The 13,447-nt window shown below is 39.5% G+C and overlaps 1 non-coding gene and 1 pseudogene across 1 annotated transcript; both read right to left on the reverse strand.

The window, feature by feature from the left end:
• Positions 1–913: 913 nt before the first annotated feature.
• On the reverse strand, positions 914–1,020 carry LOC120367706 (U6 spliceosomal RNA). The gene has a single exon (XR_005582023.1). It is a non-coding gene; the product is annotated as a U6 spliceosomal RNA (small nuclear RNA).
• A 2,659-nt stretch (positions 1,021–3,679) lies between these two features.
• Positions 3,680–13,447, reverse strand: part of LOC101044264 (L-lactate dehydrogenase B chain pseudogene) — a 159,997-nt pseudogene continuing 150,229 nt past the window's right edge.

Here is a 13,447-nt window from a genome sequence, read left to right on the forward strand (position 1 = left end):
TGCTGCAATGAATATTCATGTGCATATGTCCTTATAGTAGAATGATTTATAATCCTTTGGATATATACCAAGTAATGAGATTGCTGGGTCAAATGGAATTTCTATTTCTAGGTCCTTGAGGAATCACCACACTGTCTTCCACAACGGTTGAACTAAGTTACACTCCCACCAGCAGTGTAAAAGTGTTCCTATTTCTCCACATCGTCTCCAGCATCTGTTGTCTCCAGATTTTTTAATGATCACCATTCTAACTGGCGTGAGATGGTTTCTCAATAGTTTTGATTTGCATTTCTCTAATGACCAGTGATGATGAGCATTTTTTCATACGTTTGTTGGCCTCATGTATGTCTTCATGTATGTCTTTGTCCACTTTTGAATGGGCTTGTTTGTTTTTTTCTTGTAAATCTGTTTTAGTTCTTTGTAAATTCTGGATATCAGCCCTTTGTGATATGGGTAGACTGCAAAAATTTTTTCCCATTCTGTTGGTTTCCAATTCACTCTAATGACTGTTTCTTTTGCCGTGCAGAAGCTGTGGAGTTTGGTTAGGTCCCATTTGTCTATTTTGGCTTTTGTTGCCAATGTTTTCGGTGTTTTGGTTGTGAGGTCCTTGCCTACGCCTATGTCCTGAATGGTTTTGCCTAGATTTTCTTCTAGGGTTTTTATGGTGTTAGGTCTCATGTTTAAGTCTTTAATCCATCTGGAGTTAATTTTAGTGTAAGGTGTCAGGAAGGGGTCCAGTTTCTGCTTTCTGCACATGGCTAGCCAGTTTTCCCAACACCATTTATTCAACAGGGAATCCTTTCCCCATTGCTTGTTTTTGTCAGGTTTGTCAAAGATCGGATGGTTGTAGATATGTTGTGCTGACTCTGAGGCCTCTGTTCTGTTCCATTGGTCTCTTTCTCTGTTTTGTTACAAAAATATGGAACGCTTCACGAATTTGCATGTCATCATTGTGTAGGGGCCATGCTAATCTTCTCTGTATCGTTCCAATTTTAGTATATGTGCTGCCGAAGTGAGCATGACAGTATCATATCTTAAATGCTTTTTATAGCCAGTTAATTACTAATGTACCCTAAATAGTTAGGCACACAAAATGCTTATTAAAGACAGCATTTCATTATGCATGATGACATAAAAGCACATTAAGGTGCTTTTACTTCTGTTGTTTTGTTTGATCCTCCTGTTTATCTTATGAATTAGATACTGTGATTCCTGACTTACAGATAAGAAAACTGAAGCTCAGAGAATCTGAATGACTTGTCTAAGACCAAACAACTAATAATTCATGGAGTCTGAACAAAAACCCAGAGACTTTCATTCTTATTTAAAACGTTTTCCAGTATAACCTGAATAAAAATAACATGTAACAAGTGGATGAATAAAAATAACATGTAACAAGTGGATGAATAAATGAATGACTCTTCTATAATTTCTCACCATTCTTCTTCCTCTTTCCATTTATTTTTCTGCCTTACTTTTATGCTCATCCATCTGCTTTATACTCTTTCTTTGTGTCTAATCACGCCTCCAGCTTGTTAGTGACAACTCATTTCTGGGGTATCACCAGTTGTTTTTTAAGAGGTTCAGTAGCAAAGAGGCTGTTGACCCCATCTGGCTGGCATTCTGCAGGCAGTTGTCCTAAGAAAGATTTCCCAGAAAAAGACCCTGAAAAAAGGATGTATGTGTGTGTATGTGAGTTATTTAGAACGTGCTCCCAGGAGAATCCAGTAAGGTGGTGAGGGAAACAGGACATGAAATGCAAAGAAGCTCAGCAATTTCTTGCAAAGCTCTAGTTTCAGTTTGATTCCACAGGGTGTGCTGGAATGTAAAATACACATCAGCCTATCCCCACTGAGGCGAGGGAGCTGGGCTTTCATACTTCTTCAGTAGTCTGTCACTGGCTAAAGGCAACCCCAAGAGGATATAAATCCCAGATATTCAGCTTTCTGCACAGGGAAACAAAGCTCTTCTGAAGTGGGTCGTGGTTGTGAGCCTTTAAAGCCAAAAGCCCACTGGAACTGGAGGAAGAGTATGCTGAAATAGTAAACAGCAACAACAAAAACAAAGAAACAAAAATTCAAGGGGAATCTGTCCAGAGCACCAACAATATCTGCTGGGTCTAGGAACAATAATCTAAGAGTTTGTCACATTTTAGAGCATCACAAATTCCTTTAAAGATCTCGTGCATGCATTAGATGCTTATATCGGACATCTGCAAATGTTTAGAGCTAGCCAGTCTTCATAGGTCCCTAGTGTCTCTGAGAGGCTTCAGTGAAGCTGTTTTACCTTAAAACTAACTTTCTAGGCCTCCATTTCTAAGACTCTACTCTCCAAGAAAATGTCATACGCTAAGCTGCATAATCTCACATTACTTCATTACTCTAATAGTTACAGAGCAGAAGGAGAAGGCATTTTTTTCCAGCCTGCCTGATTCTAAGGTGGAGTAACACTGCCATGTGACCTCAGGAAAATCTCAGTCCTATTAGCTAGAATGACATAAGGATAATGAATAATAACCTCTTTTAGCTGAGAAGTATCCTTTGGGAGAGAAGGCACATAGACTGGAGACCCAGAGGATATAGATTGCTGTTCTCCATGGAAAGTAGGGTGTAAACACAGAAAATCGAAACCAAGCCTGTGGGCTTTGCTGGCACATATGAGGCAGCTTTTCACCAGCTATGTCTCTGTGGCTCACTTACGGATTCCCTGGGCTTCACATCTATTGTAATAAAAGAGGCAACTTTTTCTTTTTTCCTTATTGTGGAGAGGTCCATTGGGCTTTGTCTTGACAGGCCAGGCACAACATGACAGATGGGGCTGAAGTCACAATCCCCCTCCCCTAAACCATCAGAATTACTCTATTGCCCTCCCTTCCAATGTTGGAGGATAAGACCTTGTTACTAGGCTGCGGCATTGAGGAAATGTTGAGCCTCACCTGATTGGAATCTTGATGGTAATAAAGAAAAGACTATACCTTGTCATCTGTATTTGAATCTCTAGACTTGTCTCTAATTGATTATTTATTCTTTAATTTATAAGCTTACATTGTTTCCACTATCATAACAAACTATATATAAAATTAAAAAATCTGTTATAGCCGGGCGCGGTGGCTCAAGCCTGTAATCCCAGCACTTTGGGAGGTTGAGGCGGGTGGGTCACGAGGTCAAGAGATCGAGACCATCCCGGTCAACATGGTGAAACCCTGTCTCAACTAAAAATAAAAAAAAATAGCTGGGCATGGTGGCGTGTGCCTATAATCCCAGCTACTCAGGAGGCTGAGGCAGGAGAATTGCCTGAACCCAGGAGGCGGAGGTTGCGGTGAGCCGAGATCGTGCCATTGCCCTCCAGCCTGGGTAACAAGAGTGAAACTCCGTCTCAAAAAAAAAAAAAAAAAAAAAAAACCAGAATGCAGAATATGGTTTCATTTATGAAGAAATATGAGTGAGTATGGTTGTATATTCATTAGAAGTCTGGAAGTATTCCAGCAGCTTGTTACAAGTGGTTACCCTTTGGGAATGGGAAAGGAGATGAGATCATATGAAGACTTTTACATTCTCTGCATGGTTTGGATATTTAACAACAATGAGAAGAAATATGATAATATTTTTCATTAAAAATTGTTATTAAATAAGATTCTCAAAAAAGTATATCTTTATTCTTTTTATTTAAGCAACTCTTTTCATCTTTTCTTGGCTTATTTTAAATCTTTCCACATAAAATCATTGTAATAATTATAGCATATATATAATAATTTTTATTTGACATTTTCACTTAATGCTACTTCATTTACACTTTCCTAAGAACATAGTCGGCATATTTTTATTAATGGATGCTTAATTGTCCATTGATTCAATGTCTATTTTTATGACATAGTTTTCTTTGAAAATTATACTGTTACATTTTGCCAATAAAATATAAAAAGGGTAGCTAACGGGAGGGAAATTCTCAAATCTCAAGTAAGGCTCCCTTACTTATCATCAGACAAAGAAGGGCTAGGTCATTCGGAAAACTACCCTTGGCTTGTTTCAAGCACGTCCTTCCTGGTTTTTGGTCGACATTTACTGGACACCTACATACCAAACCAGTGTTATGCTTTGTATTTAATCTGTGTTTCCTGAATTGTAGCATTATAAGAATTTCTTTTAGAAATCTGATCTGTGAAGGTCATCTGAGTCCTGGCAGTCTACCAGCCAGCAGAAAGAAGCAGCCTGAATTTGAAGATCAGCCGGCATCCCGTCTTACCATGTCAACCATGCAAGTCAAAGAGGAGACAAGAATACAGTTCTCCAAAGGGTGGGGACAAGATGGACATAAGCATTATCCTCTTGTGGCCATAGAAAGGTTCTTCCCAGGACCAGGCCTCTGGGCTTGTAGAAGAACTTCCATATTCTCTTATCTCTGCAATGTCCACCTTAACTTTTCTCTGCAACCACTGCTCAGGAGTATATGATAAATTTCTCTTCCCTCCCTTGGATTTTTTTCCCCTTTGGCTCCAAACTTAATCAAAATTTGAACATAGAGATATAGACTATTGATCCTACAAGCCATTCCCTTCAATTTATAGGAGATAGGGTCAAAGAGAGAATATAATTTGCTCAAGGGCATATAGCATCCACCAGCCCTGTGAATGATGGAGGTGTGAGAACCTCCTAAAACATGTGGCTGTGTGTGGGTATCCCTGTTTGCTTGTTAATATGTATCTCCATTTTTTTTTTTAGAAGCACACTGCAATAGTTAATTTTGTTTGTTCAAGAACTCGTATTGCAAGCAGTAAACCAAGCATAGGCTTTAATTCTGTGAGCCCAAATTCACATATTGAAGAAGATCAGAGCAAACTGTGATTCATGTACATGGACGAAAACTAAAGGCTCAGGGTTAATCACATCATAGTTTTAAAACTTCTACAGCCTAGGGCTCAGTAGTCACGGGTCTTTTAGGTCCTTCTGGATGTCCCACAGGGTATCTGCACTTTTCTTGAGCTGAGCAACCTCATCATCCTTGAGCTTCTGGTTGATAATGCTGGTTAATCCCCGGGCACTGAGGATACACGGAAGGCTCGGGAAGACTTCATTCTCGATGCCATACATCCCCTTTGCCATTGTTGACACGGGATGAATCCTGGATAGATTTTTCAGCATGGATTCAATAAGATCAGCCACACTTAATCCAATAGCCCAGCTGGTATATCCTTTTAGCTTGATGATTTCATAGGCACTTTCAACCACCGTCTTACGCACTTCCTTCCAATTTTCACTGTCATTGTCAGTTCCCATTTCTGGATTCAATTCCTGAAGAGAAACACCTGCCACATTCACACCACTCCACACAGCCACACCTGAGTCGCCATGTTCCCCCAAAATCCACCCATGGCAGCTGCTGGGATGAATGCCAAGTTTTTCAGCCATAAGGTAGCGAAACCTTGCAGAATCCAGATTACATCCACTTCCAATCACACGGTGTTTTGGGTAATCCACTCAGTTTCCAGGTAACATATGTAAGAATGTCCACTGGGTTGGAAATCACAATTATGATGCAATCAGGACTGTACTTGACGATCTGAGGGATAATGAATTTGAAGACATTAACATTTCTCTGCACCAGATTGAGACGACTCTCCCCCTCTTGCTGACGGACTCCTGCAGTTACCACTACAATCTTAGAATTGGCGGTCACGGAATAATCTTTATCTGCCACAATTTTGGGTGTCTGAAGAAATAAGCTCCCATGCGGCAGATCCATCATTTCTCCTTTAAATTTATCTTTCAAAACATCCACAAGAGCCAGAGTTCATCAGCCAGAGACTTTCCCAGAATGCTGATAGCACACGCCATACCAACTTGTCCAACACCCACTACAGTGATCTTATTGTTTGGGACTGTTGCCTCTTCTTCTGCAACTGGTGCAATGAGTTTTTCCTTAAGAGTTGCCATTTTGCACAGGAGAGAGAAGGCGCTGGAGATCGCAGAAGCAGTGGTGCGGAGAAGACAATGTCAGCTGCGTGCATCGTATCTCCATTTTTATATTTCCATATTAGGCTGTCTCTGGTCTGTGTTCATGAAGATTGTCTGGTATTCTTAGCTGGAAGTTAATTCTCTATCAAACAAAACCAATCTGTGCTTCTTTCATGATACTTACCATTTTTTGTTGTGTTATGATTATTCTTGCATTTGTATAATCTTTATGCTTAGATCCCAAGTTTTTTGGGGGAAATAGTTCACATTCTTACATAGACATTTCCTAGAGAGCATAATAAAATAGCTTGTTTAGTTAATGATGGTTGAAGGAAAGTGCATAGCTTTTCTTCTCGAAGGATTCACAATAATTTTTGGTAGAACAGAATGATATAAAGCCTTAGGAAATGGGTCTATCTTATTACTTGAGTAAAGACTTTGGAGTCTCAAAGACCTGTGCTGAAATGACAGCTCCACATTTAGTTGCCACATGGCCTCAGGCAAGTTACTGAACTCTATGAGCTTCAATGACCTAATCTGTACACTGGAGGAAGTCATACGTATCCCATGGGATCATAACTGTTTTAAATGAAGAAATACAGCACACTTAAATTTGCATAGAACATACACTTATTAAATTATACTTATTATTAATTACTCTTAGAGACTGGTAGTATCAGTAACACAATTTGCTGGCAAAAAGCATTAGGCTCGAATGTTTAAATGGAAAGAGGAGAAGAAAGCAAGGGGCTTTTACCCTAATTTACCTGGCACTGCCTATCCTGACCAATTCCTTTGATGGCTACCCTAGTCTTGAAATTAACATCTTAATGCTTATTACAGATAATAAAATAATGGGAGGACCAAGAAATAGACTGGCCATTTGGTAGGAAAAACAAATACATTTCTTCTTCTTGCATTTTTTTTTTACCACCTAAAATGCATACAGGCTAGTACACGCTACCATGGGCAGAGATGATATGACTTCTCTTGGGTTCATCCAAAATACTTGGAAAACTCTCATAAGAAGTCAGTGATAAAAGACAGTGGAATCTATTTTTTTTTTAAACTTTTCTCTTCTTTTCTTTCTAAGTGTTAGGAGATGGACTCCCTACTCAGTAATAAATTAATATGCCCCTCCTCACTCCAGTGTGAGAGGCATACATTTAATCCTAAAAATACAGGCAAAATTACCAAAGTGAAAATGTATTCCCTGGAGAAATGGAGATAAGAATGCAGATGCTTACTGAAGTGCGGTTGCTTGTGGATTTGTGAGGCTGATGGAATACTGATGTTTACATTAAGAACAGCTTGCAATTGTATTGGAAACAAATGCTTACCATTGCATTACTGAAATGAAGACATATGCAATAAAAATTTGCTGCATTGGAATGTACAGATGCATAACAATTATTACCATTGTGAGACTATGACTGCATGATTATGAAGTTCCAAGTTTCAATAGAAAATGAGAATAGGAAACATAAACATTTTCATTATTTAAATTGCAATAAACAATTACATTAGATATTAAAACATGAGAGCAAAAATATTTCAATTAAGCTAGCATAGATGCTACAAAAATCTTCTATGTAACAGGTTTTTTTCAAAATGATATTGATATTTATATACAAAAATTTAAATAATCCCAATGAATTGTGAGAACATGAAGGAAAGGAAAGTAGCCAGAAACCTGAAATGCTCAAATCCTGACATCCTACAAGATCTCTCCCCATCTTCTCCACCTTCTGTGATGAGATTTCCAGGGATCTGTAGGCAGAAGACAAGGTCACTTGTTTTATTACAAGGAGTGTTTTATTCCAAACCTCAATGTAACCTCTAGCATTTTGTTTATTCAGACTTGACATAAAATGAATCTATGGCTTTTTTTTCTTAGCAGCAGCAAGCTTTTTGTGATTGTCAGTGCATACATCACACTCTATAAATATCTTTTAGATAAGGTAAACAATATACAATATTTAAATGTTAATAGTTCTTGTTTTATATAGGTTTAATAGACAATATAGTTTTATTTCACCAAAGTGTTGATACCTGAAGACTAGACTCTGTAATGAATATACGTTGAACTGTCAGTCACGTTTCACAACCACTTGGTTTATTTTAACGTTTTAAAACATGAAAATAGAGAATCCTAATGTGGGCAGGCATGGTGGCTGATGCCTATAATCCCAGAGCTTCGGAAGGCTGAGGTTGGTGGGTCACTTGAGCTCAAGAGTTCAAGACCAACCTGGGCAACATGGTGAAACCCCATCTGTAGCTAAAAAAATACAAAAATTAGCCAGGCACTGTAGCGCATACCTGTAGTCCTAGCCTTGGAAGGCTGAGATATAAGAATCACTCAAACCAGGGAGGTTGAGGCTACAGTGAGCCAAGATTGCGCCACTGTACTCTAACTTGGGTGACAGAGTGACTCCGTCTCAAAAACAAAAACAAAAACAAAAACTCAAAATCCAAAAACCAAAAACCAAAAAATCAAATGTGCAATTGTAAGTCATCAGAAATGGGAGTGTTTGGTGACTTGTCAGATTTTTTTTTTTTTTTTTTTTTTTTTTTTTGAGAAGGAGTCTCGCTCTGTCACTCAGGCTGGAGTGAAAATGGTGTGATCTTGGCTCACTGCAACCTCCACCTCCCAGGTTCAAGTGATTCTCTTGCCTCAGCCTCCTGAGTAGCTGGGATTACAGGTGCCCGTCACCATGCCCACCTAGTTTTTGTGTTTTTAGTAGAGATGGGATTTCACCATGTTGTACAGGCTGGTCTCGAACTCTAGGACTCAAGCAATCCACCCGCTTCGCCCTCCCAAAGTGCTGGGATTACAGGTGTGAGCCACTGCACCCACAGACTTGTCAGATAATTATAGACATTGAGATCAGTGAAGAGCCTGGAAAGATGGAGAGAGATTTCATTGAAGGTTACTTCAACATTCTCTCACATACTAATTTGGAATATAATGTCCAAAGCTAGAAGTCTGGATATTTTAACTTGGGAGAAAGCAGGAAATGAATTAATTATCCACTTTCAGTTGCTTTAATTCTTAAAGCATTTATATTTTGCTGTGACATTTGTGTGCATTTTAAAAAAGTGCTCAATTGATTATTGATTTTTCCGATGGAAGGAAAAAATTATCGCATTCTGAGAAAGATCCAAATTCTTGATGAAAAAGCTGCCTTTACCATAATTCAGTCTTTTAAATATGTTTTGATATATTTTTCTAAACATTAAATACTATATTTTACCTCTAAGATGATAGATTTAAACTATTCAGATATTGACTGAATCATAGAGATGGTCTTTGCTGATTTTAACAGTGCCATGAAAAAAATCTTTAATTCCGCATTCAAGCAATGCAAGCAGCTTTCCCCTCAACAGCTAGCTAGCTTACATATTGTGACAGTCTTGTACTTGCTGCTTATTTCTTTGAACAGTAGGCTGAGAAGGCATACACCCAGGCTCTACAATTGAATCAGAGTCATAGGTTTTATAATTTCTTTCAACACTAAATTAAAATCGGAAGGTATATTGGTGACTTCCAATTGGTGACCTGTTCTCTGAGAATAAACAGTGTGTGGACTGGCATTCAAGAGCATCCCCCGTTATCCCTGTGGTAAAGCTTTCCCTTACTGCACACATAGCTGGTGCACCTTTGGTTCTGACCCCAACATGCCATTTCCGGTTTAACTCTTGGCTCGCTAAAACAGGTGGTACCTAAATGAGAAATCTCTCTCCTGTATTTTTTAAGGATAAGCAAAATAAGAAGTCATTGGGCACTTTTTCTTATTCAAAATACATTTGCCAAAAGCTGATCCACACTCTGCATTAAAAAATACTTTGATCTCACTGTAAAGGGCAGCATGCCTATGGGATGCCGATTGCTCAGTCACATCCTCTGCCACTGGCAGAATGTAATATCAAAAAGGTGCCATTGGATAAGTTTACCAATAACTCATTCTTCTTTCTCTCCAAATAAAATATTATCAATGACTTTTTGGTTTTACAGACTTTTGGGAAATAGAGTGATTTATGCCTATTTTTGCTCTGTGTAATGATAGTTACTTCTTTTGATGCCTGAGTAGTTTAGATGCATGAGTCATATTGTCTCATTTCTCATTTAAATAACAAATTAATTAATTTTCTATGTGAAACATTTTCTTTTTTGCTCATTCCAAAACATTGTGATTGGTTTACCAGGCTGGGCACGGTGGCTCATGCCTGTAATCCCAGAGCTTTTCAAGGCCAAGGTAAGAGGATCACTGGAGGCCAGGAGTTTGAGACCAGCCTGGGCAACATATTGAGACACCTGCCTCTACAAAAAAATTGAAAAATTAGCAGGGTGTGGTGGTGCACACTTTTAGTCCCAGGTACTTGGGAGACTGAGATGAGAGGATCCCTTGATCCTGGAAGTTTTCAGCTGCAGTGAGGTGTGATTGTGTGCACTGTACTCTACTCTGGATGACAGAGAGAGAACCTGTCAAAAAATAAATAAATAAATAAAAAGAACAACCAATTTAGTCATTACAGTACCTTATATAAAGTTTATGAATATAATTTGGAGAATATAATTCATTCTTCAAATTATATTCCTAAACCTTAAATGATATTTATGAGAAAAATAACTTCAAATTTATGAAAAGTATATTGCTTCATCTTTCTCTCTCTCTTTAAACTGACAGCTTAATAGATCTAAGTAAGAGAGGCAGCCAGGTGTGGTGGCTCACACCTGTAATACCAGCACTTTGGGAGGCCTAGGTGGGCAGATCATGAGATCAAGAGATCAAGACCATCCTGGCCAACATGGTAAAACCCCATCTCTACTAAAAATACAAAAATTAGCTGGAAGGGGTGGCGTAAGCCTGTAGTTGCAGCTACTCAGGAGGCTGAGGCAGGAGAACTGTGTGAACTCGGGAGGTGGAGGTTCCAGTGAGCTGAGATCACACCACTGCACCACTGCACTCTGGCCTGGTGGCAGAGAGAGACTGTGTCTCAAAACAAACAAACAAACAAATGAAAACAAAACAAGAGAGGCTGCTAATAATGGTCAGAGGACCATATGTTGTTCTGCCTTAAGTTCACTGTGCTTACTATTCCTCCATCGGAAGGAAAGTTAAGTCTGAGAGAAGCAAGCCAAAGGAAAGGAATTTCTCTCTATGTCTCACAGCAGGGCTGGCAAGAGGTGTTTGAAGGGCAGGGCACAGGAAACAGTCAGTCTGCCCCTCCCAGGACAGGAGGAGTGTTTGATCACAGACATTGTTTGGAATTATTGGTGCATGTTGATAACAAACAGATTTTTAGTTGTTCTGTTATTGCTTTTAAATTATTTGCAGACAATTCACACCTTTATTTTTTATGCCTGGGGCAGACCACCCTCACTCTCAGCCCTTAGCAGGCCTATCAGCGGGTCTAATAGGAGCACTCTGTGCTAAGTGGGCTGGGAGAGAGCTCACGTGGGATGAATTCTAGGCCTGTCTTACCTTGATAGCTTTATAGATGAAGAGAGAGAGAGCCTACCAAGAGGGGAAATACACACACACACACACACACACACACACACACACACACACACAGAGAGAGAGAGAGAGAGAGAGAGAGAGAGAGAGAGAGAGAGAGAGAGAGGTGTTGAGGGAGAAAAAGACTATCTTGGTTAGCACAGGGCCTGATAAATGACCCTGATCTTCACCCCTTCATTTCTGCACCATGTCTGCTCTTTAGAGGAGAGGGAAGTACAACTGTGAGCAAGGGGTCCAGGAGAAGCCAAACACAGAGGACTCTGGAGATTTTCTGAAAGACAGTGGGAAGAAGTCTCTGAGTGATTTGAGTACAATATGATTCTCAAACACAGCGTAGGCATTGTTTCATTTTTCACAGGATTTCAGAGATCAAATGCAAATTTGCTAAAGTTTATGGTGGTGAGAATGTGCTTAGTCAACAGAGTGTATCAAATCCTGAGCTGAGGTGAAAGTGGATAGTCAGAATGCCAGTGTAGACCCCAGTGAGGCTGCTAAGAACCTAACCATTTCTCATCTTGGGTCTCCAGAGTCACAGATGCGCTGATCTCTCTTATCATAGTACCCCTACGCTGAGCATGGCAGAGACAACCAGTAGAGCTAGTGGGCTGCCTGTAATACACTAGAAATCCAACTCATGAGATTTCCATTCTTAAAAAGCTTTTTAATGTTCAGCTGTTTTCACATTAGGTTTTCCTAAAGTGACGTACACTTATGCACTTGGACCATTCAGTTTCACCAGTAAGTGAAGCTGTAGTAACCTGCACTTTTCTTATTTACTTGAGGGAAACTGATGATCTGGGAAATTGCTCGGTGATTAAGGAAAGGGTATTCTGTCTCCTCCGAGGAAGTGCTCCAACCTTGTGGTGAACAAACGTTGTATCAGAGCTTTTTATAAAAAAATTATTATTATTATACTTTAAGTTCGGGGGTACAGGTGCAGAACAAGCAGGTTTGTTACATAGGTATACACATGCCATGGTGGTTTGCTGCCCCCATCAAGCCATCATCTACATTAGGTATTTCTCTCCTAATGCTCTCCCTCCCCTAATTCCCCATCCTCTGACAGGTCCCAGTGTGTGATGCTCTCCTCCCTGTGTCTACGTGTTCTCATTGTTCGATTCCCACTTATGAGTAAGGACATGCAGTGTTTGATTTTCTGTTCTTGTGTTAGTTTGCTGAAAATGTGTATCAGAGCTTTTGGACAGTAAGTATGAGTTCCCCACTACTAGTTTGGTTTTAGTTAAGAAAATTCAACGAATTCAATAAACATTCACTGAATGGTTATTCTGAGCCAGACCCTAGGCCAGGAGCTAGAGTTACGGAAATATGTCTCACAGATGTACACAGTTAACCATATTAGAAGGCAAAAGTCAACGAGTGCAATAAAAAACGCACAAACAAAAGCTTCTGGATTGAGGGTATGTGTGTGGGGAGCACATGCATCGTTTTCAAGCTCAGGTAATTTATTTGATCTCTCTGTAATCACCCTTATAAATATTCAGGCAAACTTAATGACTTTTGTGAGGCTTACAGCATAACAGGTTCTTAATGAAGTGCCGTCCCCTCCTCCTCCTCTCTCCTTCACTCCCACACTGTAGACGTATTGTAGGTAGGGACTGCATGGTGCTTGTCCACCATGTCCTGGATGGTATCTATTCTAGTGCTTTGTTCCAGTTATGCCCAACAAATGTATGCTTGGGTGAATAGTTTACCGATTGTGCTTAGGAAAAAGCCAAAATAGAAAAATAGAAAGGAGAAGAAAGAAAAAGAGAGAAAAATGTGCTCCAACCACTGTTGATAAAAGACAATCAGGAAGGTAGGGCAAATGGAGGGATTTATGCAGATGGAAAAGATGAGTTCAACGAATTATTAATTCCAAATGAGTGTAGATTATCAATACTTTTTTCCTGTCTGTGTTTGGCCAGCTGGTATTACTGAGAGCACACTAATACTAGATAATTAGAAATGACATTT

Source organism: Saimiri boliviensis, chromosome 8 (assembly GCF_048565385.1).
Source record: "Saimiri boliviensis isolate mSaiBol1 chromosome 8, mSaiBol1.pri, whole genome shotgun sequence".
Taxonomy (NCBI): domain Eukaryota; kingdom Metazoa; phylum Chordata; class Mammalia; order Primates; family Cebidae; genus Saimiri; species Saimiri boliviensis.